This window comes from Crocuta crocuta, unplaced genomic scaffold (assembly GCF_008692635.1).
Source record: "Crocuta crocuta isolate KB4526 unplaced genomic scaffold, BGI_CrCroc_1.0 scaffold141, whole genome shotgun sequence".
In the NCBI taxonomy this organism is placed as follows: domain Eukaryota; kingdom Metazoa; phylum Chordata; class Mammalia; order Carnivora; family Hyaenidae; genus Crocuta; species Crocuta crocuta.
This window is the reverse complement of record NW_027527951.1, coordinates 1,185,454-1,207,810: the sequence shown is the minus strand read 5'-3', so window position 1 is coordinate 1,207,810 and position 22,357 is coordinate 1,185,454. Positions and strand designations below refer to the sequence as shown.

General features: G+C 34.1%; 1 non-coding gene across 1 annotated transcript; it reads right to left on the bottom strand.

The window, feature by feature from the left end:
- Positions 1-12,857: 12,857 nt before the first annotated feature.
- Positions 12,858-12,942, bottom strand: TRNAQ-UUG (transfer RNA glutamine (anticodon UUG)). The gene has a single exon. It is a non-coding gene; the product is annotated as a tRNA-Gln (tRNA).
- Positions 12,943-22,357: the final 9,415 nt, after the last annotated feature.

Sequence of the window (22,357 nt, the reverse complement as noted above, 5' to 3'; positions counted from 1 at the left end):
CCCACAGTTATGTATGCCTATCTTAAGCTTAGAAAATTATAAATAGTCATTCTTATGATTGGCTACTGCTTGTAATCTGCCTATATTTGAAGATGTATTTTAACATAGAACATGTTTTACCAATCAGGATACAGGATAAATGCTAAAAAAGGAAATCCTTCAAACAGTGGTTCGACCAAGAGAAACACTGATTTCTCTCTCCTACAACAATCTAGTAGTCATCCAGTGACTTGAATTTAGCTTATGCCCACATCTAGTTCCCAGGGAGCCCGGGAGAGGAGTCTTGAGGTGATGAGCCTTGTGCCCGACTAAAACGGCACCTCCCTCGGAGACTGATATCGGGAGACAAACTGGGCGTCTGTCACAAGCACATTGTCTCACTTAATCCTCACAGCAACCCTGTAAGGGAAGGGTTCTTACTATGGTTTTTAAATATATGCAATTGATGTGACGACTGAATCCTGTCCATCCTGTTATCTGTAACACATATTTACATTTAATCAATGAGTGTAAATTTGTTGCAGCATGAGTAAGAAACCACTGTTGTAGCCTTAACGTCTTCCTCCTAAAAAAAAAACACACCAAAAACAGAAAAACTAAGACAAACTAAAACAAAACAAAACAGAACTTTAAAAAAAATTAAAGGGAATAAAAGATATACCAGATAGGTTATGATGAAAACACAAATTCAAATCACTGACTCAGCAGATTTTCAAAAGTCCAGTGGACTGAGGAGTATAGTTCACTGGAGCCCTAAGTATTTGATGTCATCTAAAGCCAAAGTTTATTTAAAAACAATTAATGATGAGGCACCTCAGGAAATAGTGATGTCTCTTTCTCTCTTTCCCTCTTACACACACACACACACACACACACACACACACACACACACTTTATTTCCTGAAGCAAAGAGATATCACTGAGTAATTATGAATGATACAAAATATAGTGTCCCAAACTGTAAGAGACTAAATTACATGAGTTTTACAGAATTTCTCAAAATTTCTAAGATTTCATAACCCCCACTTATCCTACAAATAAAAAGATTCTGTTAATGTTAACTAACTTATTAAGTCAGAGTAGAAAAGTGATTAATTAGAAGGTATCATGGATTTAATAAAATCAAAATCCCTTCTATAGCTGGTACCTGAAAACTGTAAAATGTATCTTTGAGAGTGAGTGAGGGAAGAAAAAAGTTTACTTGACTCTTACTTTTTGGAAATTTACTCTAGCACTCAATTTCGTGTTTAAGAATGCTTTTGATCTTTATAAATAACAAATATCTTTTGTAGGTTTCAGTTTAACTTTTTGTTCTGTTCTTTTAGTAGATATTAAAAAAACCTTTAAAATGTAAACCATAAAATTCATTTTTAGTGAACCCTTTAACTTATCTGCATATGTTTACTAAACAGCTTTGTTTTAGAAATTATTGCTAACGATTTTATTTTAATAACTATGGTCAGGGAATTTTTTAATATAATATTTTTGTATACTTAACTGCCAAAAATGATGGACAAAGAGGAACTGAAGTTTTCAGCATATTTTCAAAATATTAATAATGAAACTTACTGCTTTTATATAGCACAAACTTTTTCAGGTAATAAATATGAATAATTTATTGTGACATAATGATTCGTTTTATGAATGTAAACTTATTTTTATAAATTTTACTGTTGAAAATCAAAACTTACTAATTTTTAAGTGTAAATTATAGTGAGATTAAAATATTTCTAAACTGTGATGTGTTGTTTCACTGAACTTTCTAAATAAAAATTGAGAAAAAAACCTGAAGCAGCGTCCTTCATTATTGTTTAAAATGATTTTATAATTTTAGGGGCGCCTGGGTGGCTCAGTTGGTTAAGCGTCTGACTTCGGCTCAGGTCATGGTCTCGCGGTTTGTGTGTTCGAGCCCCGCATCGGGCTCTGTGCTGACTGCCATCTCAGAGCCTGGAGCCTGTTTCAGATTCTGTGACTCCCCCTCTCTCTGACCCTCCCCTGCTCACACTGTCTCTCTCTCTCAGAAATCAATAAAACATTAAAAATTAAAAAAATAAAATGATTTTGTAATTTTAGAGATATGGATAATATATTTTATAAGGACATTTCATTAAATTCATATATAGCTCACTAATACTGGTCTTTAGAGACCAAAGCAAAATTAATTAGCACATCTCCAAATAATCATAGAATTGGATGCTGACTGAAAGGAGAATCCTCACATTTGCACTGTATTATGTAGTTATTCGTTAAAGTTTTGTGATAGTGATTAAAATAAATGAGCTGGCCTGGCTTAAATGTTGTATCCATATGCTCTGGCAATACAGTTTTAGCCTAGATGTTTTCATTGCTGTTGTCCTCTGTTTATACTTAAAGCTTTTTTTGGAAAATTTCTTAAAATATAAAGACCAGTAAATTTTATTTTTATAAAAATTCTACTGTTTTACTTTATTTTTACTCTTGTCAGTGTAATATACCTACAAAATTAAAAAACAAATTATACTTTAGGTTTATAGAGAAAACCTGAAGTACTCCATTTGACCACCCCCTCTTCCCCACATTCTGCCCCTTCAGGAAAAACACTCAAATATTGTGGCCGTTTTATCTGGTATTTTCTCCATAGTTTATCACATTTTTCAAGATTTTTTTTTTCAGTTTTACACCTTATCTAAACTCAACTCCCACCATATTCTCCCAAAATTTTATGTCAATATTTTTTACTCAGTAATTACTACTTAAATGATTGCTTAACATGTTTTAAAATATGAAACATGTAATTTTTATATCTTTGTGTGTTTATACTGCTTTTATAGCATTTATTTCAAGGCTTTAATTTATAGCATTTATTTCTAGGCTTTAATTATAGCTTATTGTCAGTGAGAGTAAACCCCAGGAGAGCTGGTACCAGTTGGGGACACTTTGAATTCCCAAGATGCAACAGAATTCCTAGCAATTAATAGATGATCAATAGTGCTTTCTAAATTAGACAAGAGATTAGTCACAACCATGAATTCTTGTTAGTAAAGCTCAAGAAGGAAATGAACTGAAGATAAAAATAATATATTTACCTCTTATTCAATGGATTATTCTTAGATAATAGTAACTTTCTATAAGACAATGAATTTGTCATATTGATTTGTAAAAGTAAAAATAGTAAAAAAAATCAAATTATTTTCATCAGTGAAATATTATCACTTAATTTTGTTTGTATTTTGTGATTTTTTTCTGATATGTTTTAGTACAGATTTTGCCAAATTATTTTTCATATTTTAAAACATAAACTTTGTTAAAAAGATATTTTGCCACACAAAATGTATTGTATTTTATAGGACAAAAAACAGCATCAAAACACAAAAGGTTTTTTAAAATAATACATTGGTAGTTTGTGCTCATTTAATCCAATTGTAATTTACACAAGCCATTTCCCCGCTTATTCTAGGCATTAGGGCTACCGGCGGTTAGTAGATAGTCATAATATTGCCTGTTTATTTTTTTTTAAGCTACAGAATGATGTGGACTTTACACACTGATAGTTTAGGAAAAACATGTAAAGCCCATTCACCCTAACATAATGTTGGTAAAGGAGAGAAATGAAATTAGGTTATATTATTGATTATTTTATTTCTAAGTCATTGGTGCACTTGCACTGTATAATAATTCAATTTAAACATAAATGTAAAGATCTAATGAGCAGTTATATGGCAGATAAATAAGATCAGAAACACAAATCAAAACATGTAGTGGTGTGTGTTTAGAAAAACACTGATCTTAATCTAGAGGTGGATTGCTTGGTTTAAAAAAGGAAAATCTGAAATGCCATCACAAGAACACAACATGACAGTATTTCTGCACCATAATTAACGTATTTATGCTATGGAATTGCAATAAATCTTTTCCAATATACAGAAAATATTTTTACAATGACATATATCATGATAATTCTTGAATAAAAATAAAATTAAGGGGAATTTTAACATAAGCATCTATAATATCTCATAAATATTTATTTTTTACATACTGGGTTCAAGGAATGAACTAATTTACTAAGCTGAATTTAGTCAGGAAGACAAAAATGAAGGAAATAGACTTTTTTCTTAAGGGGCTTGAAATTCAGTGAGGAAGATTGACAAGTTATTAATGTTTATAGCAGAGAAAGCAGTCAGTGTTAGGATTCAGTGTCCCATAGAGATGAAGAGTTTAGGCTGAGCCTAGATTCAAATGTGGGCTCTAGTGTGTAATATCTGTAAAATTATTTTCAAGTTCTTCCTGAGTATCAGTTTACTCATCTTTAAACAAAATAAAACAAAACAAATACCAACAAAGGAGTGATAGTACTATTAACATCAGGTAGACTATGATCAGGATGAGTTGAGAAAGTTTATAAAATATGCTTATCATGGGATAAGGCTTAGTAAACAGTAAAAAAATTATTAGCACTGTTATTAAAGGAATACACAAGTTCTGAGAGCACAGATTTAAAAAAGTAATGATTTCTGATTGTGAATATTATAATGATTAGTTCAAAATCATGATCTAATGCAAGTATTAGATATTTTCTTAAGTATATTTTAGCATCTACATATTCCTTCCAATAGCTTCTTAGAACATGTTTTGGAGAAATTTCTCTTTAAAATATCATCTTGGAAAATAATGAAGTTATTTTTCATACTATTTATGATAAAGCATCTTAATGCTGTAATGTGAATTTCAAGAGCTTAACTGAATAAATCATTTTTTAAAAAACGTTTATTTATTTATTTATTTTGAGAAAGAGAGTGTGTGAGAGTTGGAGAGGGGCAGAGAAAGAGGAAGAGAGAGAGAATCTCAAGCAAGCTCCATTCCACCAGTGCGTGACCCAGGGGATCATGACCTGAACTGAAATTACGAGAAGGGCACTTAACTGACTGAGTCACCCAGGAACTCCAGTAAATCCATTTTTTTAACCAGTTAAATAAATTCTCAGGTTAAAAGTGACCCACATAATCTGGTCTTGATTATAATTTGAATAGATACAAGGAATTCTTAAATATATTGCATATTCTTTTTTTTTTAAATATGGTACTCTAATAAGACAATGCTATTTTCATACCGTGGTCAAAGAATTGCAATAAGGAATTACATAAAGTAGCCAAGATTTTTTAAAAATATTTTTTAATGTTTATTTTTGAGAGAGACAGAGTGTGCGAGGGGTAGGGGCAGAGAGAGAGACACAGAATCTGAAGCAGGCTCCAGGCTGTGAGATGTCAGCACAGAGCCCGATGCGGGGCTTGAACCCACGAACTGTGAGATCATGACCTGAGCTGAAGTCAGAGGCTTAACTGACTGAGCCACCCAGGCACCCCTAAACTAGCCAAGATTTTTATGCTATGGTTACAAAATGACCAATATTTTATAAACACTAGTGGAAAGATAATTATTCAAAAATTACTTATATATTTTTTTACTTTATAAACAAGAATTTAAAAGGGATATACAATATCTACTGCAATACATATTTCTATTATATAAGAAGCGACTGGCTGGAAAGGAAATGATAGATATGCAAGGAAATGGTTCATTCTCATCCAGAAATTAATGGTGCACCTGAACCAGGTAGCCATAATGTCCCGAAGGACACACCTCAAGGGTGCAGATTTTATGTGGCAATCTCCAAGATCCAGACGGTCTGAGTGACATGGTCTGTGTTCCTGGTGCCCTATGTGTCATAAATAATTACACAGGTGCAATCGCCAGAGAGCTATAAATGAGAATCACCCTAAGTTAAATCCTATAGGTTGAGAATTTTCCATAATTACAGAAATCTCAGAGTGTTGGATTTTGAGATTTTGAGATCTGGCCAAGTATTCACAGCAATTCACTATGGGGCCAAGAAGGTCTGTCTCCTGACTCCCAGATGAACTCAGAGAGGGTCAGATACAAAGTGCAGCCTCTCCCAGGAAACCATCTGAAAAGTTGCAAAATTATTTCATCAACTTGTGCATTTGGGTAGCTAAAAAGTCATGAAATCTCAGCACCAGTAAGTATAAAAAGAAAGATCATTAGTTACAATTATATTTGTTACAGTTACATTTAATAAATGTAATTACAATTCATGCAAGTGAAGATATTTTGGTTGTTTAACTTTAGAAATAATTGGTTTTTTTTCTTTATTTGGCACAGAAAAACATTTTAGCAAATTATAAAATTGGATACTTGATTTAGAGCTTTGGGCCATGCAGTTTTCTTTATTCTCTTCACATGGTTAACACATTGTTAATAGTTAATGTGTCAGCTCTATGTCACCTCTTTAATTTTTTAAAATATTTAAGTACATACGTATGTATGTATGTATGTATGTATGTATTTTGAGAGAGAGCTAGAGACAGGGAGTTGGGGAACAGCGGAGAGAAAGAGAGAGAAAGAGAGAATTCCAAGCAGGCTCCACACTGCCAGCACACAAATTGCGCAATCATGACCTAAGTCAAAATCAAGAGTCAGACACTTAAATGACTGAGCCACCCAGTCATCCCTGTGTCACCTCTTCAGAGAGATTCTCTTTGACTCTATCCTCTGAGTTATCTTCCCTATCATCAGAATAATGAGTGCTTCCAAAAATGTATCTCAATGAACAATTAGTTTCTTATTTGTCCATTTGCCTTCCCTGCTTTCTCCCTCTCTCCCATTTAGAATGTAAGCTATATGAGACAACAAATCATGTCTAATTTATTCATCATTGTACTCCTAGTAGAGTTACAGGGAATGGAGCTTACATGGACACCTATTTGTTGCATTAACTAATTGAAAGACAGACATTTAGTTCAGAGGAATTATACACAGCCAGTCCTCTTTATCCCTAGAACAACCACAAGGAAGTTCTATGAAGAGCTGTAAATAAAATGATAGAGATAAAAATGGAATCCTTAAAAATGCTAAGCTGACTTGTAGTAAAGCAGAAATGAGAAAAAGAGGGGAAAAGAACAGAGGGAAATTAAAAAAAAAAACAAATACATGACAATAAACTTAAACACAAACCCATCAATAATACCTTAACTATAAATTAACTAACCATTTAAAGTCAGAGATACTCAGACTGGATATAGAGAAGATTCAGTTAAATGTTGTTTACATTTTAAATATAAGGCCACAGATGTACTGAAAATAAAGAACAGAACTATCTTTTTTTTAAATGTTTATTTATTTTGAGAGAAAGAGAGAGAGCAGGGGAGGGGCAAAGAGGGAGACAGACAGAGAGAGAGAGAGAGAGAGAGAGAGAGAGAGAGAGAGAGAGAAAGAGAAAGAGAAAGAGAGAATCTTAAGCAGATTCCGCGCTGTTAGTGCTGAGGCCAATGTGGGGCTCTGTCTCACAAACTGAGATCATGACCTAGCTGAAATCAGGAGTGGGATGCTCAAACAACTGAGTCACCCAAATGCTCCAAAGATAGAACTATTCTTAAAAAATTGAATAACAAAAATTATTGACTATGTTAATATAATGGACATTTTATAATATTAAAGACTCAATTCATCAAGAACACAATGATCATACATCTGCATTATGTAATATCGGAGTTAAAAACTATATGAGATAAATTGATAACCAAAGGGAAATAGACAAATTCACAGCCAAAACTAGAGAGGTTTTAGACTCATCTTGTAGTAATTGATAGAGACAAAATGAGAAATAGACAAAAATCAGTAAGGATATAGAAGATGTAAACCAAATTATTATCCAATTTTATTTAATTGAGATGTATTACACCTAATAACCAGATTAGGCATTCTTCCAAACCAGATGGACCATTTGCACAGATAAAAAATATGTTGTACCATAAATACGTCTTGATAATTTTCAAATTTCTGAAATCATATAGAATATGATTTCTGACTCCAACAAAATTAAATTAGAAGCCAATAAAATTAGCATATCTAGGAAGTCACAAATATTTAAAGTTAAGCAGCATGCTTCTATAGCACTTGGGTAAAAGAAGAAGTCACAAGGAAAATAAAAAAAAAACATTCGTACTGAAATTTGATAAAGCTTAACATATCCAAACTTGTACAATGAAGCTTAACATATCCAAACTTGTGCAATGTAGCTAAAACAGTGCTTAGAAGAAAAAGTATAGTTTCCAGTACTTGTTTTATAAAACAAGTGTTAAAAAACATCAAAGATGTACACTTGCTCCATAAGAAGCTAGAAAAATAAGATAAACCAAAAATTATTAGAAAAAATAACCAATTTTGGAAGAAGAAAAATCAATGAAATAAGAGGAGAGAAAAAAAAAAGAGAGAGAACACCAATTACCAACATAAGGAAAGAAAAATAGTTATCAATATAAATTCTTCATACATTAAAGTGTAACCAAAAAGTCATTAACATTTTATGGGAATTTTCAAACATTTATAAGAAATGAATAACTTTCTTTTAAAAATTTCTGTAATAGACATAAGAAGAATTATAAAATTTAAGTAACTATATATTTATCAAAATGATTGAATTCTTAATGTAAAACCTTCTCCCAAGCCCAGGCAGCTTCAGTGGCAAATTCTATGAAGCATTTAAAGTAGAAATATGACTGACTTTGTACAAACCTTTAAGAAAATGAATGATAATTAAATGCTTCCCAGCTTCCTTATGAAGGCAGAATAATCTTGAGACTGAACCTTGAAAAGGACATTTTAAGTAAAAAAAAAAAAAAAAAAAAAAAAGCTGACAGACATATAGTTTTCATGAACAAAAATCCTTAACAAAATGCTATCAAATAAAATCTGGCAATGTATCTAAGAAATAAAATATCATGATGAGGAGCAGTTCATCCTAGGAAGGAATGGTTGCTGGAACATTCAATAGTGTAATTCAGCACATTGCCAGAATAAAGGAGGGAATTCATTTGATAATCTCAAGAGATACAGAGAAAACCTGGTGAAATGAATTTCAAAACTTTCAGAAAAATAAAGCAATGTGGAACTTCCTCAAATCTGAAAACCATGTTTTCATCTTGAGGAGCTAGTAAATATATTCACTCTCGCCACTTGCATTCAAAATTGTACTGGAAGTTAAATCCAATGCATTAAAGTAAGAAAAAGAAATAAATGACATAAAGACTACCAAGAAAGAAGACAGCAGTTATTATTTACAGCTGTCTTGATTGCATGCACAGAAAGCACTGAAATTACTAGAAGTAATAAATACATTTCATCAGATGCCAGTATAAAAATAAACAAAAATTCATTTCTGTATGATATCAGGTAACAGTTGGGAAATAAGCATTGCATTTATAAGAACACCAAATTTAATTAAGAAAAAAATTGGGGTGCCTGGGTGACTCAGTCTGTTAAGCGTCCTACTTTGGCTCAGGTCATGATCCTGTGGTTTGTGGGTTCGAGCCCCGTGTCTGGCTCTGTGCTGACGGCTAGCTCAGAGCCTGGAGCCTGTTTTAGATTCTATGTCTCCCTCTTGCTCTGGCCCCCCCCTGCTCATGCTGTCTCTCTCTGTCTCAGAAATAAATAAAACATTTAAAACTTTTTAAAAAAATAAAGTAAAAATTAAAAATTAAAGATAAATAAATAAAATTTAAAGAAATAAAAAATTAAAAGGAAAGAAAAAAAGAGAAAAATTAAAAATATACAAGAGTCNCTCATGCTGTCTCTCTCTGTCTCAGAAATAAATAAAACATTTAAAACTTTTTAAAAAAATAAAGTAAAAAAAATTAAAAATAAATAAATAAAATTTAAAGAAATAAAAAATTAAAAGGAAAGAAAAAAAGAGAAAAATTAAAAATATGCAAGAGAAATATAATGAGTACTAGACGTATTTGGGAGAAAAAGTAGAAAGGAAAGATACACCAAGGTGAAGATTGGAAGCCCCATGAGTGTTAACAAGACATTAATTCTTCCTATACTGCTATATATCAATGCAGTACTAATCAAAAGAGAAGAATGAAGAGGCAAAGGAAAAGAATGAAAAAGAGAGGAGAGACAATTATTTTTCAGTATATACTTGTGTTAAATGAACAAATGCCTTATGGCTCAACAATTTAATTTCTAGGTAGATACCTTAACAGGATTTGTGCAGATGTTCTTAAAATAAGCCCTTCGGGAATGGTTATAGCAGGGCTATAACTTCGAACTAGAGATTGGCCAGTTGTGATGTGTATATGGAACAGACTAGAATATTCTACAACAATAAGATACATGAACCACATGCAACAACACAGTTAAGCACAAAAACGTAATGTCGAGTAAATGCTATTAGAAGTCAAAAGAGTGGTTACAGTGGTTGAAAAGGGGCATGCAGAAGGCTTTGGGCTCTTGGTGATATTTTATTTTTAATCTGGGTGCTATATACATGGATGTTTCTTTTATTGGAATTAGTCTATATGTTTACGATTTGTGCACTTTTTTAAAAAAATATGTGGGTTACTCAGCAATTAAAAAGTTTATAATTCAAAAAACAGATGTAGGGATTTCTGCTTCTTGTCCTGAGGAAGTATTGAGAATGGATTTGCTCTCTTAACTGTAAAAAAAGTAAATAAATAAAAATAGAGAAAACTGGACAAAGTAAATGCAACTGCTGTTTGTAGATACTGAACAGATGAAAGTGCAGACCTGTGATCCTTTAGAAAGAAAAAAAAATCATGTAATTCCTACAATTATCTTCTCTCTTTGCCTGGAGAAATCAGCCAAACCCTGTAGACCATAATGTTAAGGGGAGGACTCCGAAGCCGACCGAAGTGGCCTCACTGGAATGAGGAGGCCAGAAGGCAGGCATCGGAGTTCAGGGTAGCTCAGATGGCTGAAATTAGCTCGTCTTATCTTTTTTCCCATACATCTGAGAAAAAAACCCTTGACTTGATTTTTAGATGACCTCATTCACAATACATGTTCAATGCTGAACACTCAGATTATTCTAGCTAGTCCAATATATAAAAATTACATTTAATAATCATCAATAATTTTGTCAAGTGATAAAATAATTCAATACAAAAACCCACGATCTAGCTTGGACTAGAAAAGGAATGTGCTTTTAAGGTATCTGAAACTGACATTGAATTTATTAAGGCTTTTTCTCTTTAGGTCCAGGAAGCACATAAAGCAGACAAACAATCTCTCTCTGCCCCCTGCCATTACTATAGCCCCCCACATACAATGGGCCTTAGAAAGCAGTGACTTTTCTCTTAGTCTGAAGGGATCATTGTCACCTGTAACACATGAGTTAGTTGAGCCTCTGAGAGGCCCCATATTGACCTCAGTCATTTTGTTCAGCAATTCTTCAAAAGCAGACCAGGAGCTCACTGGTGAACATGCTTGCCATACTGATGTTTGTGCTGTGGAGAATTTTAGGAAGGGAATTGTATTTCCCAGAGCAAGTTCCCAAGCACTAAACTCTCAAATAATAAAAGAGGTTAGAGACTAACTTAAGGAACAGATTCAGTTTTTCAATGTGGCATTAATAGGGGCAAAGCAAAGAGACCAATTGCATTGACAAGGAAACAAAAATGGATAATGGATTTAATGGGTTGAGCTCCAATGGAAGAAATAACATTGTCCATGAGATTGTCATATTTTTAAAAAAATGTGGCTACCGTTAATAGTTCATACATGGATCCCAAAAATGAACCTTTATGGTAATATATAAATCATTAAAAAGTTCTCAGCAAAATTAAGTAAATATTTCAGTTTCCTTCTCTTTATTGTCTTCATTATTCATATTCTCAGTAATTTCTTAAGAACACAGTATCATTGATAGCAATACAGACTGCATACCAACCTGTGGTTTTCAACTTTTTAAAGCAGAAATATCAATAAGAGGAAACAGAGCTAATTTGTATGCTAGAATAATAATTTGTTGGGGTTTGTTTTTTTTGGTAATTGTGTACGATGAAAATTACTAGATTCAGTGTATGATCAGATGACTAATAAAGGGCCATTTCAGTTCACAATTTGTTGGTTGTCCCTGCCTGTTATATAAGATATTGATAAAAGATCAACCAACCAGAAATTTTTAAAACCCATGAAAGTGATGGGCCCGTATTATATGACCACAACCCTAAATTTTGTACATAATTTAGGTGATGAAAGGAAATTTAGAAATAGCAGATAAAAATCTTTGATTTATACTGTCGAGTAACAACTATCTAGAGGTAATTATAACAATGTGTTAAAATGTAGACTTAAAGTTTTATTTCCAACAATATGCAGAGAAAATATCTTAAGTATGACAATTGATCCTAGCACAAAAAAAGACTTGAGGACTCAAATGGACATAATATAATAACAAGTAATTATTTAAGTGAATTCAGTTCTGTCAACGTATAAATGTTAATTGTGATTATTTTATGAAAGACAGAGATAGAGAAGACTTGGCAAAAAAAGAGAAGCATGAAATTAATGTTAAAATGCACAAGAAAAGACAGTGGAAAATTACAAATGAAAAATTATTTTCAATTTTACTTCCTACAATATTTGTTCTGATAGTTGAGGAGATATGCATTCACACTATGGAATGTTGTCAGCTGAGTTCAATAACTTTGCCACAGTGTTATTTTTCCTTCAAAAGCAGTTAGATACATTAATGACCACATCAATGGAAACAACTAAGAGTGACAACAATTCAAACCTAAGAAATAGAGAAAAACATCTCAGGTGTTAGCTCAAGTCTTGAGTGATGTTACTCTGTCTAATTTGAATTTTCCATTGTAAGGATTTCTTTTTTTTTTTAAGTTTTATTTTTTCATTATTTATTTATTTTATTATTATTTTTTAAATGTTTTATTTATTTCTGAGAGAGAGAGAGACAGAGACAGTGTGAGTAGGGTAGGGTCAGAGAGAGAGGGAAACAAAATCTGAAACAGGCTCCAGGCTCTGAGCTATCAGCACAGAGCCTGAAGTGGGGCTCGAACCCACTAACCATGAGATCATGACCTGAGCCAAAGTCAGACGCTTTACCGACTGAGCCACCCAGGCGCCCCCATTGTAAGGATTTCTTTCTGTTTATGATCATTAGGACTTTAATTAGACATCCCTTGAAGAGCTACCATGGGAAGCACTAACCAAAGAAATGTTATGTAAATAGTTAGAACTTTAAAATATTCTTTGGGAAACAAGAGCATTATTCATAAAAGTGACTTTTAGATCCCAACATACCATGTTCTTCAGAGTTAGATATATTTTTAATGGAGATTTGAGTTCGCTTAGATGTATTAGCTTAACAGGCGACTGTATCCCTATATATATCTCATAGATGTTTCCAAACTTTACCAAAAATAAAATTAAAGCAAACAAAATTTTTCTTTTAGTAGCTGCATTTCTATAGAGGAGTACATGTATGAAGATTATTAACTTACTGAGAACTTAACTAAAACTTGTGGGTGGAAGCAGAAAACCAAGAAGAAGAAATGCTAAGCTAATTCGGAAGTTAGAATAATTGTTATTTTGTTGGTATGGTGTATATGGCGAAAATGTTTAGATTCCATGTGTCATCAGTTGGCTAATCAAAAGATATTTCAGTAGATAATAATTTTAATTTTAGTTTAATGTAATCCTACTTGTTTATTTTTTTATTTCGTTGCCTGTGTTTTGATGTCATTTCTAAAAAATCATTGCCAAGACCAAAGTCAAGAAGCTTCTTCCCTGTGTTTTCTTCTAGGGTTTTTATGGTTTCAGGTGTTTCAGTTAAGTCTTTAACTTATTTTAAGTTAATTTTTGTGAGTGGTGTAAGATAGGGATCGAGTTTCCTTTTGCATGTGGATATCCAGTTTTTCTAACACTGCTTATTGATGAGATTACCCTTTCCCTATTGTGTTCTTAGCAACCTTGTCAAAAATTTTTGCACTGTAAATATCTGAACTCTGACTCTGTTCTATTAATCTGTATGTTTTCATGCCAGTACCATTTTGCTTTGATTATTACAGCTTTGTAATATTGTTTGTGTCCTGCAAGTTTACTGAAATAGTTTATTAGTCCCAACAATTTTTTGGTGGAGTCATTTTGTGTTTTCTATACACAAGATAATGTCATATGCAAACACAGACAATTTTACTTCTTGCTTTCCAACTGGGATGCCTTTCCTTCCTTCTTACCTCCCTCCCTCCTTTCCTTCCTTCCTTCTTTCCTTCCTTCCCTGCCTCTCTTTCCTCCCTTCCTTCCTTCCTCCCTCCTTTCTTTCTTTCTTTCTTTCTTTNAATAGTTATTGTTCTTTCCCTCCCTCCCTTTTTTCCTTCCTTCCTTCCTTCCTTCCTTCCTTCCTTCCTTCCTTCCTTCCTTCCTTCCTTCCTTCTCTCACTCTCTCTTTCTTTCTCTCTCTCTCTCTTTTGGAAGTCTAAATAGACTTCAAGTACTATGTTGAACAGAAGTGACAAGAGTGAGCATCCTTGTCTTATTTCTGATCTTAGCATGGCATGAGCTATGGGCTTGTTATAAATGGCCTTTATTATATTGAGAACATACATTATTATAGTCCTTTTATACCTAATGTATTGAGAATTTTTAACATGAAAAAATGTTGAATATTGTCAAATGCATTTTCTGCATCTATTGATGTGATCATGTGATTTTTATTCTTCATCCTATTGATGTGTTGTCTCCCATTCATTGATGTCTATATGTTGAACTGTCCTTGGATCCTGGGGATAAACCCTACTTGCTAAGTAGGTGCATGATCATTTTACTATGCTCTTGAGTTCTGTTTGCTAGTATTTTGTTGAAATATTTTTGCATCTGTACTCATTAGAGATATTTGCTTGTACTTTCTTTCTTGTGGTTCCTTATCTGGCTTTTGTATAAGGGTAGTGCTGACCTCGTAAAATGAATTTTTCTGATCTCTATGCTATTTGTTTCTGTTCTGATCATGGTTATTTCCATTTGGGCTTAATTTTCCTTTTCTTTTTTATGTTACATATGAGAAATTTATCATGTTCTAATGTTAGACTATTCTAAAGTTATATATTACATCATGCTAAGATCTAGAACAAGACAAGGAAGGGCACATGGGTGGTTCAGTGGGTTGAACATTCGACTCTTGATTTCAGCTCAGGTCATGATCTCAGAGTCGTAGGATAGAGCCCTCCTACATTGGGCTTGGCCCTGATGGTCTCTCCTTCTCTCTGCCCCTCCCCCACTTGTGTGTGCTTGCTCTCTCTCTCTCTCAAAATAGGTAAACTTGAGAAAAAGGGAAAAAAATTAAATCAAGATTCTTTCACCTTCCCTCTGCCCCCTTCTCCACTCTCTCTCTCTCTAAAAATTAAAGAAGAAAATAATCAAATAAGTGAAATTAGATTAAAAATTTAAGAGAACTAGACAAGGATGCCCATACAGGGGATGGAGACTAAATGATTAAGTGATTTGAGGGCTTAAAAATGTGAAAAGCTTTTGTTCCCACTCAATATACGAGGAACCATTCCAGCCAGCTGCCGCACCCTCAGCTACCCTGACCCAACCCACATAGAAGAAACTGTTCATAATTCCACAAACTCCCATGACAAACGCTGCTTTGCACAAACTCTTTTAGGCTGACAGCTTTTTGTTTGTTACCGCTCATGTTCACAATCCTGCCTGGTAGCCATCGTCCTGCTTCTTCTAGACTCGGCTCTTGCCTTGCTTGTCAATCATCCCCTCAAGCTCAGTTCCTTTGTGTTGGGAATTCACCGTTAATTGTCTTGTAGCCCCGGCTACTGCCTGAACAGAACACCTGTCGGTGCAAAAGAATCCAGCTACATCCCAGCTATGTTCCTCTAAGGACATAACACTTGCCTCCACCATATTGGAGGCTCCTCTGAGCCTCCTGCCTACCTCACATCATCAAGTGACTCTGCAGAGAATTTTCCAAATTTTGCCTTTGCTTTTCACTTTTCAACCCAGATCAGCTCCTGCTTGTGTTGGCTTAATATTTTGCACGGCTTCAAAATGTATTTTGTCTTTTCAAGTGAAATAAATCGGAACTGCTGCAGGCACCTGTGCAGCGGAGCAGATTTCCGGCTCTGCCATAACCTAGTCAGGAAAGCAGAGCAAAGCAATGTCTTGCTAAAATTAATAACAAAAGAGTAATAGAGAAAATTGCATCCTTCTTCACACAGTCGTTTGCAAAAGCGAAGCTTCTCTCCAAAGAATAGGAGTTTACATAATTAAAAGTTACAGACTCTGCCAAAAAAGCTACCATGAAAAGTAAAGTTTACTTTTTAAAACAGTGCATGTGCTGCTGACCTAAAGAAAGAGAGGGAGGGGCCTCTGGGAGGCTCAGTTGGACTTCTGCCCAGGTCATTTCTCACAGCTTGTGAGTTCGAGCCCCAAGTGGGTTCTTGTGCCGACAGCTCAGAGCCTGGAACCTGCTTCAGATTCTGTGTCTCCCTTTCTCTCTGACCCTCCCCCACTAGTATTGTGCTCTGCTCTCTCTTTCCTTCTCAGAAATAAACATTTAAAAAATTTTAGAAATAAATAGAAGGAGACAGAGAAAGTGAGAAAGAGAGGTACTATAAAGGAGAAAGCATATTTTACAGGGTGTATTATCGGAGTTTGAGTTGCTTGGTATTTTGGATATTTATGTACCAAACAAAACTAAATTATTTAATAGTGTCATGTCATCTTTTAATAATCTGATGGCAAGATCATGACAAATGAGGGGAACATGAGAAAAACTGATTTTCTTATAGGTTTAAAACGTGCATGACACCACGATACTGTTGTGTTTTATTGCTATCTTTTAAGACAAAGACAAATTAAAAACAATTAGTTTTACTTCCCAATTTCTGGAATTAGGATATATAAACTATAGGTCATATTTCTATATGTATCTAGCAGACAGGAAATGGTGAACTATAGAGTCCGCAAATTGCAAATTAGCCTGCTGGCTGGCCACAGAATGAAATATCAAACAAATACTCTTCCCCTGCTCTGTCTTGTCTCTTCCATCCCTTTCCAGACAGAATGGCCAAAACTAGTCTAAGTGGTGCTGGAGGATTTTATACAAGGGCTGCTGCTGTAACTATTCTAGCCAAATCATCACAACAGAGCAAAAGCTTTTATTTTTTTTAATACAAATAATAAAACACATGTTACCAAATGGTATAAAAGAAAATCATCTCCTTCAGTTGGCATTTAAAATTACTGTATGTTCCATAATGTTTATTTGGACAGACCCGTTTTAATCAGAGTAGTCAGATTATCATTGAATCTCAAGCAAGCTGCACACTATGTCATTCATGCACTTGAATAAATATGACAGGACGTATTAATATGATATCCACACAGCACTTCACATAATTGGTTTTTCCTATTACTGCCTTTTACTGTCAGGGAACATAGTGTGAAGTGGTGGGTTTTTGGAGACACATCTAAATACTTGAGGAGAAGAGTAAATTATGGGTATTGAACTCATGGTCTTTAAAAAGAAACCAACTTTGAAGTCAAGAGTTAACAACAACAATAACAACACAAATGCTATGAGAAATGAGTTACATGTAGAACAAAGATGAACCCACTATGATTAATTTTACTCTCTTTATTTTCTCTGTATATTTTTGTAGACCTGCCTTTGTAGACATATGCAAATATATGAAAATAGTAATGCTGTGAAGCTGCTATTTGAGGCAAAGGCAAAGAATTTATGTCCACCAAAATCCAACTTCCCATTCATAAAGTACCAAATATTTGCCTTTTTGGTTTTATCTTTCCCACCTCATTTATCACCAAATTTAATTAAAGGAAAAAAATATACTGGAGCATTAATTTGTTTCTCTGTAAAGTTTCCATCTCAGAGAGAACCAAGTTTCAGATTGTAGACCTGTCTTAAACTGCCTTTATTATTTTTTTAATGTTTATTTATTTATTTTGAGAGAGAGAGAGAGAGAGAGAAGGAGAGAGAACATGCAAGCAGGGGAATGACAGAAAGAGAGGGAGAGAGAGAGAATCCCAAGCAGGTTCCACACTGTCAGCACAGAAATTCATTGACACCTGAATGGTGTCAATTCAGGCCCCCCTTAAATTGCCTTTCTATCTTTTGCAAGAAGTTTCACAATAAAAGCAAAGTCTTGGAAAAGTCGTGATGGGTGAATTGTTACTAGAACTCATTTCGGTTATCGTCATTGTCGTATTTATTGGTGCGGGTGAACGAAGTTGGAATGAATAAATGACTATACATTGGTAGCAGGAGTTCATGGCAAACAATTCAGAACTAGAGATCAGACAGCTTCCGCTGTGCCGCTACGGATAGGACTATGGGTAAGTTCCTTCCCTTCTTTGGTGCAATTTCCTCATAGGTGTAAAATGAGAAGATTATGCTATGTATTTTCAAAAATGAACATCTAAAAATCTACCTGATTACTTGTTTTCTTTAAAAAAAAAACCTGACTCAGTTTTAAGCAAATATCTAGCTACATACACGGAAGCTTGGCCTGCTTGCTTTTATTTGTAGCTAGACTATTCATAATCTATAAATTACTTGAATAATTAGTGCCATTAATAATTGGTATTTCCGTAATGCTTCTATTTTGTAAAGAATGTAAGAAAACTATAAATAATGCTGCAAAAATGAAATATGTCAAGAATGTGTAAAGCAAAGTTGCTACTGTCACTTATTTGTTTGTTTGTTTGTTTGTGTTTATTTATTTTTGAGAAAGAGAAACAGCATGAGCAGGGTAAGGACAGTGTGGGAGAAAGACACAGAATCAGAAGTAGGCTCCAAACCGTCAGCACAGAGTCTGAGGCGCGGCTCAAACTCTGAGTATGAGATCATGACCTCAGCTGAAGTCCGACGGCTAACTAATGGAGCCACCCAGGAGCCCCATTCATTTATTTTTGGAGGGGAGAAAATGTATTCCCAAAGGTTCCTCTGTTTAGAAAAGACTACATCCTATTCACATACTGTGTAAACCCATTTTGCAATATACATACTAATTTGAAACAAAATATTTAAATTTGGCATAAAATTAAACCGCAGCCCTCTTTTATCCGTCTTCATTGTACCAAGAACTCTCTAGAAATTGATCACTCTGATCCAAGTTGACAATCATGTTCAAATATGACATATAGTTCCTATGAGAGGTAAAAATTAGTGAATTGACATAATTCTAGTTCTGCCGTGTTTACACTGCCATTCTACAAATGAGCTTTTCTTTCTAATAGAACAGCTTGACAATTCTCAGACACCCAGACTACTTGAGTGAAAATTCAATAAGTAAGTTAAGAATACCAAATGGTAACCAGGCCTTGGGGAAGCTATAGAATTGAAACACAACTTTTTTTCTGACAGTTTGTAGTGTAGCTCTGGTGCTCTGCTTCAAAATCTGTCAAAAAGATGATAACTGGACTTAGGAGTTTAGTTTGATTTTTAAACCAAATAATCGGACAGCCTGTCTGGCATTACTGCCTTTGGCCATTTAGAAAAAAAAAAAAATCTGAGTTCTGAAAGAGCAAAAACATTAAAATCATCAAATTGTTGCTGTGTACTGGCAGAAGCATTTTCTAAGTTTCACTACAGGAACATCCAGTCAGGGCAACCCGATAATGAAGGCATCCTCACTGATGTCAATAGCACCCGACAGCAAACACATCCCCAAAGAAATAATCTTTAACAATGGTGTCATCTACAGTGATGGGGGAATCATCAACCTCCATTTGTTTCAATGGTGATTTTAGTTTCACTTTCTCAACATCAATAAACAGGTATCCCCACATTTATTTTATTGGCTACTCAAGTAAAACTAAGAAAATTGACGCTAGAATCTCATTGCTTTTGAGTTTCATCAGGTTGCTGTTAGACATCTACAAAGAACAAAGGAAAACTAAAAAAAATACTTTAGTAATATTGTACTCAGAGTTGTATTTGACTGGACACTTATTCAAAAGGGCAATTCATAGTTGTATGAATCATAGAATCATTATACCCTAGGGTCTGAAGAACTTTAAAGATTATGTCATTTTAAACTCTGCCCTTTCTGTATTCTGTAACATTTGAATACAGAATATATTAAATTAAACCATTAAAACAACAAGATCCCTGATTATTTTCATGAGGACTTGAGATAAGTAACAATCGTAGAGAATATTTATTACAAGCCTTTTATTTCTCAGTGGTTGAGTTAATACTTTATGTAACTTGTTTTCATGCTTCTCTCAAACCCTTCTGTGATATCCATTTTACAGTGAGGATACTAAGCTTAGAGAGGCTTCATGACTTCCCCGGAGCACGGAGTCTATAAACGGTATTCATAGGTGATATTTAATCATAGTCTATACACCTTTATATAGAGATATTTGACAGGTGTTTGATCTCAATTCTTAGAATAATTACCTGAAGAAGTATTTGTAAATATTCTACTTGATGTACTTAAGGGATTTAAAATCATCTACCATTTAGAAAAAAAACCTCACTGTGAATCTGGTTGAAAATTTATGTCAATTAATTCAGTAGTATAGACAAATCATTAAGGAATTTACCTGCATCCCATTGTGTCGTAATTCATCAGATCCATAACTATTATTCCAAAGGTACGTGGCACCAAAAGGTAAGTTGCAAAAAAGTAGGTAAGGCAGGGACAAATCTTACTAAAAGGATTAATATGAAACAATGAGANAAAGAGGAGAATTCTGAAGGAGAAATAAGATAGAGAGGAAGAGATAAGAGACAAAACTTCCTCTGCGAGCTACATGGGTAAAAAGTTTGTCATCTATTCACAGCGAACTAAATATCTGGAAAGGAGACTAACTGCTATTCAGTTCATATGCAACTGCCTCTCTTTCTTTCTGGATAGTTGTGGGGGAGAAAACTGTATTTATATTTGCGCTGTGCACTGTAAAGAAGATTAATTGAATTTGCATATTCACTGGCATACTTACCTACAAAACAACCCCCTATGTAATATTTGGACTATTTTATAGCATCATAGCCATAAGGAGGAATGTCAGAGATGCTAGGCAAAATATAACTACAGGATTTCCACGTTTGGAGAAAAGGTTTCTCCAAACAGCACCAGTAGCAGAAGCTGTTTCCCAACTGCCAAGTGGCATGGAGGACTAGGGAATTCTGTCACCGCAGCAACACCGAGGGGAAAGCTGGTCACCTGCTTGCTATGTGTATGCTGGTCACGTGGAACATCTGAGCCAGTACAGTAGTAAGTAGAAACAGAGATGGCCAGACCTTGGGAAATACTGTTTATGACAAATGTCTTACTTTTCGAAATTACTTTTGAACATTTATAAACTTTGAAAAGAATCCTCTGCAAATTTATCTTCCCAGTATTGCCACAGAGGAGGCAGACAGAAATCAGTGAGTTAGGTGACTGAAAGCCGGAATAACAGAATTTGAGGACCTAGCATGGAAGCAGAACAGAGACATTCTCCGGAGCCACAACTGACTGATGATTTTATCAATTTTCGTGAGAAAGATTCAGCAGAAAACACCAGAATACCAGATCAGTTCCATAGTTCATATATATCTGTAGATGTAGATGTGTTTTGTGTATCTAAACAAATTGCTTTCTATATTTATACTCAAGCTGACTTATATTTTAAGAGCATTGTGTGTTACCATGAACTTTTCAACTAAAGATGTGAATTGAAGAAAAAAAGAAAAAAATACCTTTCAAAGAAACTAACGGGATATTTACCAATTTAAGCAATTATTTAAAATATGTTTAGAAACACAGCAAAATGTTTTTCAATATAATATAAAATGAAAAATAATTGGGCAGCAAATTGTATGTGGTAAAGTAGAAATTGTAAAATGTTCTAAAATATGAGAAGGTATTGTGGTACTGCTCATTCTAAAATAAGTGTTTTTTTTTTCTTAAAAGCTTTAAAAAGTTTATTTATTTTTGAAAGAGAGGCAGAGAAAGCAAGTGTGGGAGGGCCGGAGATAGAGGGAAAGAGAAAATCCTAAGCAGGTTCTGCACTGTCATCACAGAGCCCTATGGGGGGCTTGAACCCACAAACCATGAGATCATGACCTGAACTGAAACCAAGAGTTAGTCGCTTAATTGACTGAGCCACCAAGGCACCCCTTGAAATGATGTTTTGATTAATTTCTTTCAATTATGTTTTCCAGTTTTTAGATGACTATACATTATTAAAAACTTTTAAAAAAGTTTCTATTTCTTTGAGGAACTGGTTTAGATATTAAGTTATTAAAACTGAGTAGATTAAAGGATTACCTGCCCCCATTCCAGTGACTCGTATCACCTAGGAAGCCAGGTACACAGCACTCTGCAGAATGGTGACAAATGGGATCTCTGATTTTGGGCAACCTAGTCCCTGACTTAAAACTGACAACAACAATAAGAGATGTTATCAGGTTCAGTTATGCTTTAATACAACGATATACTTTTGTTCTTCTTGTTACAGAAAATCATGGTGCTGATAGTGATTGCTTGCTAAATGATAACATTCTTTT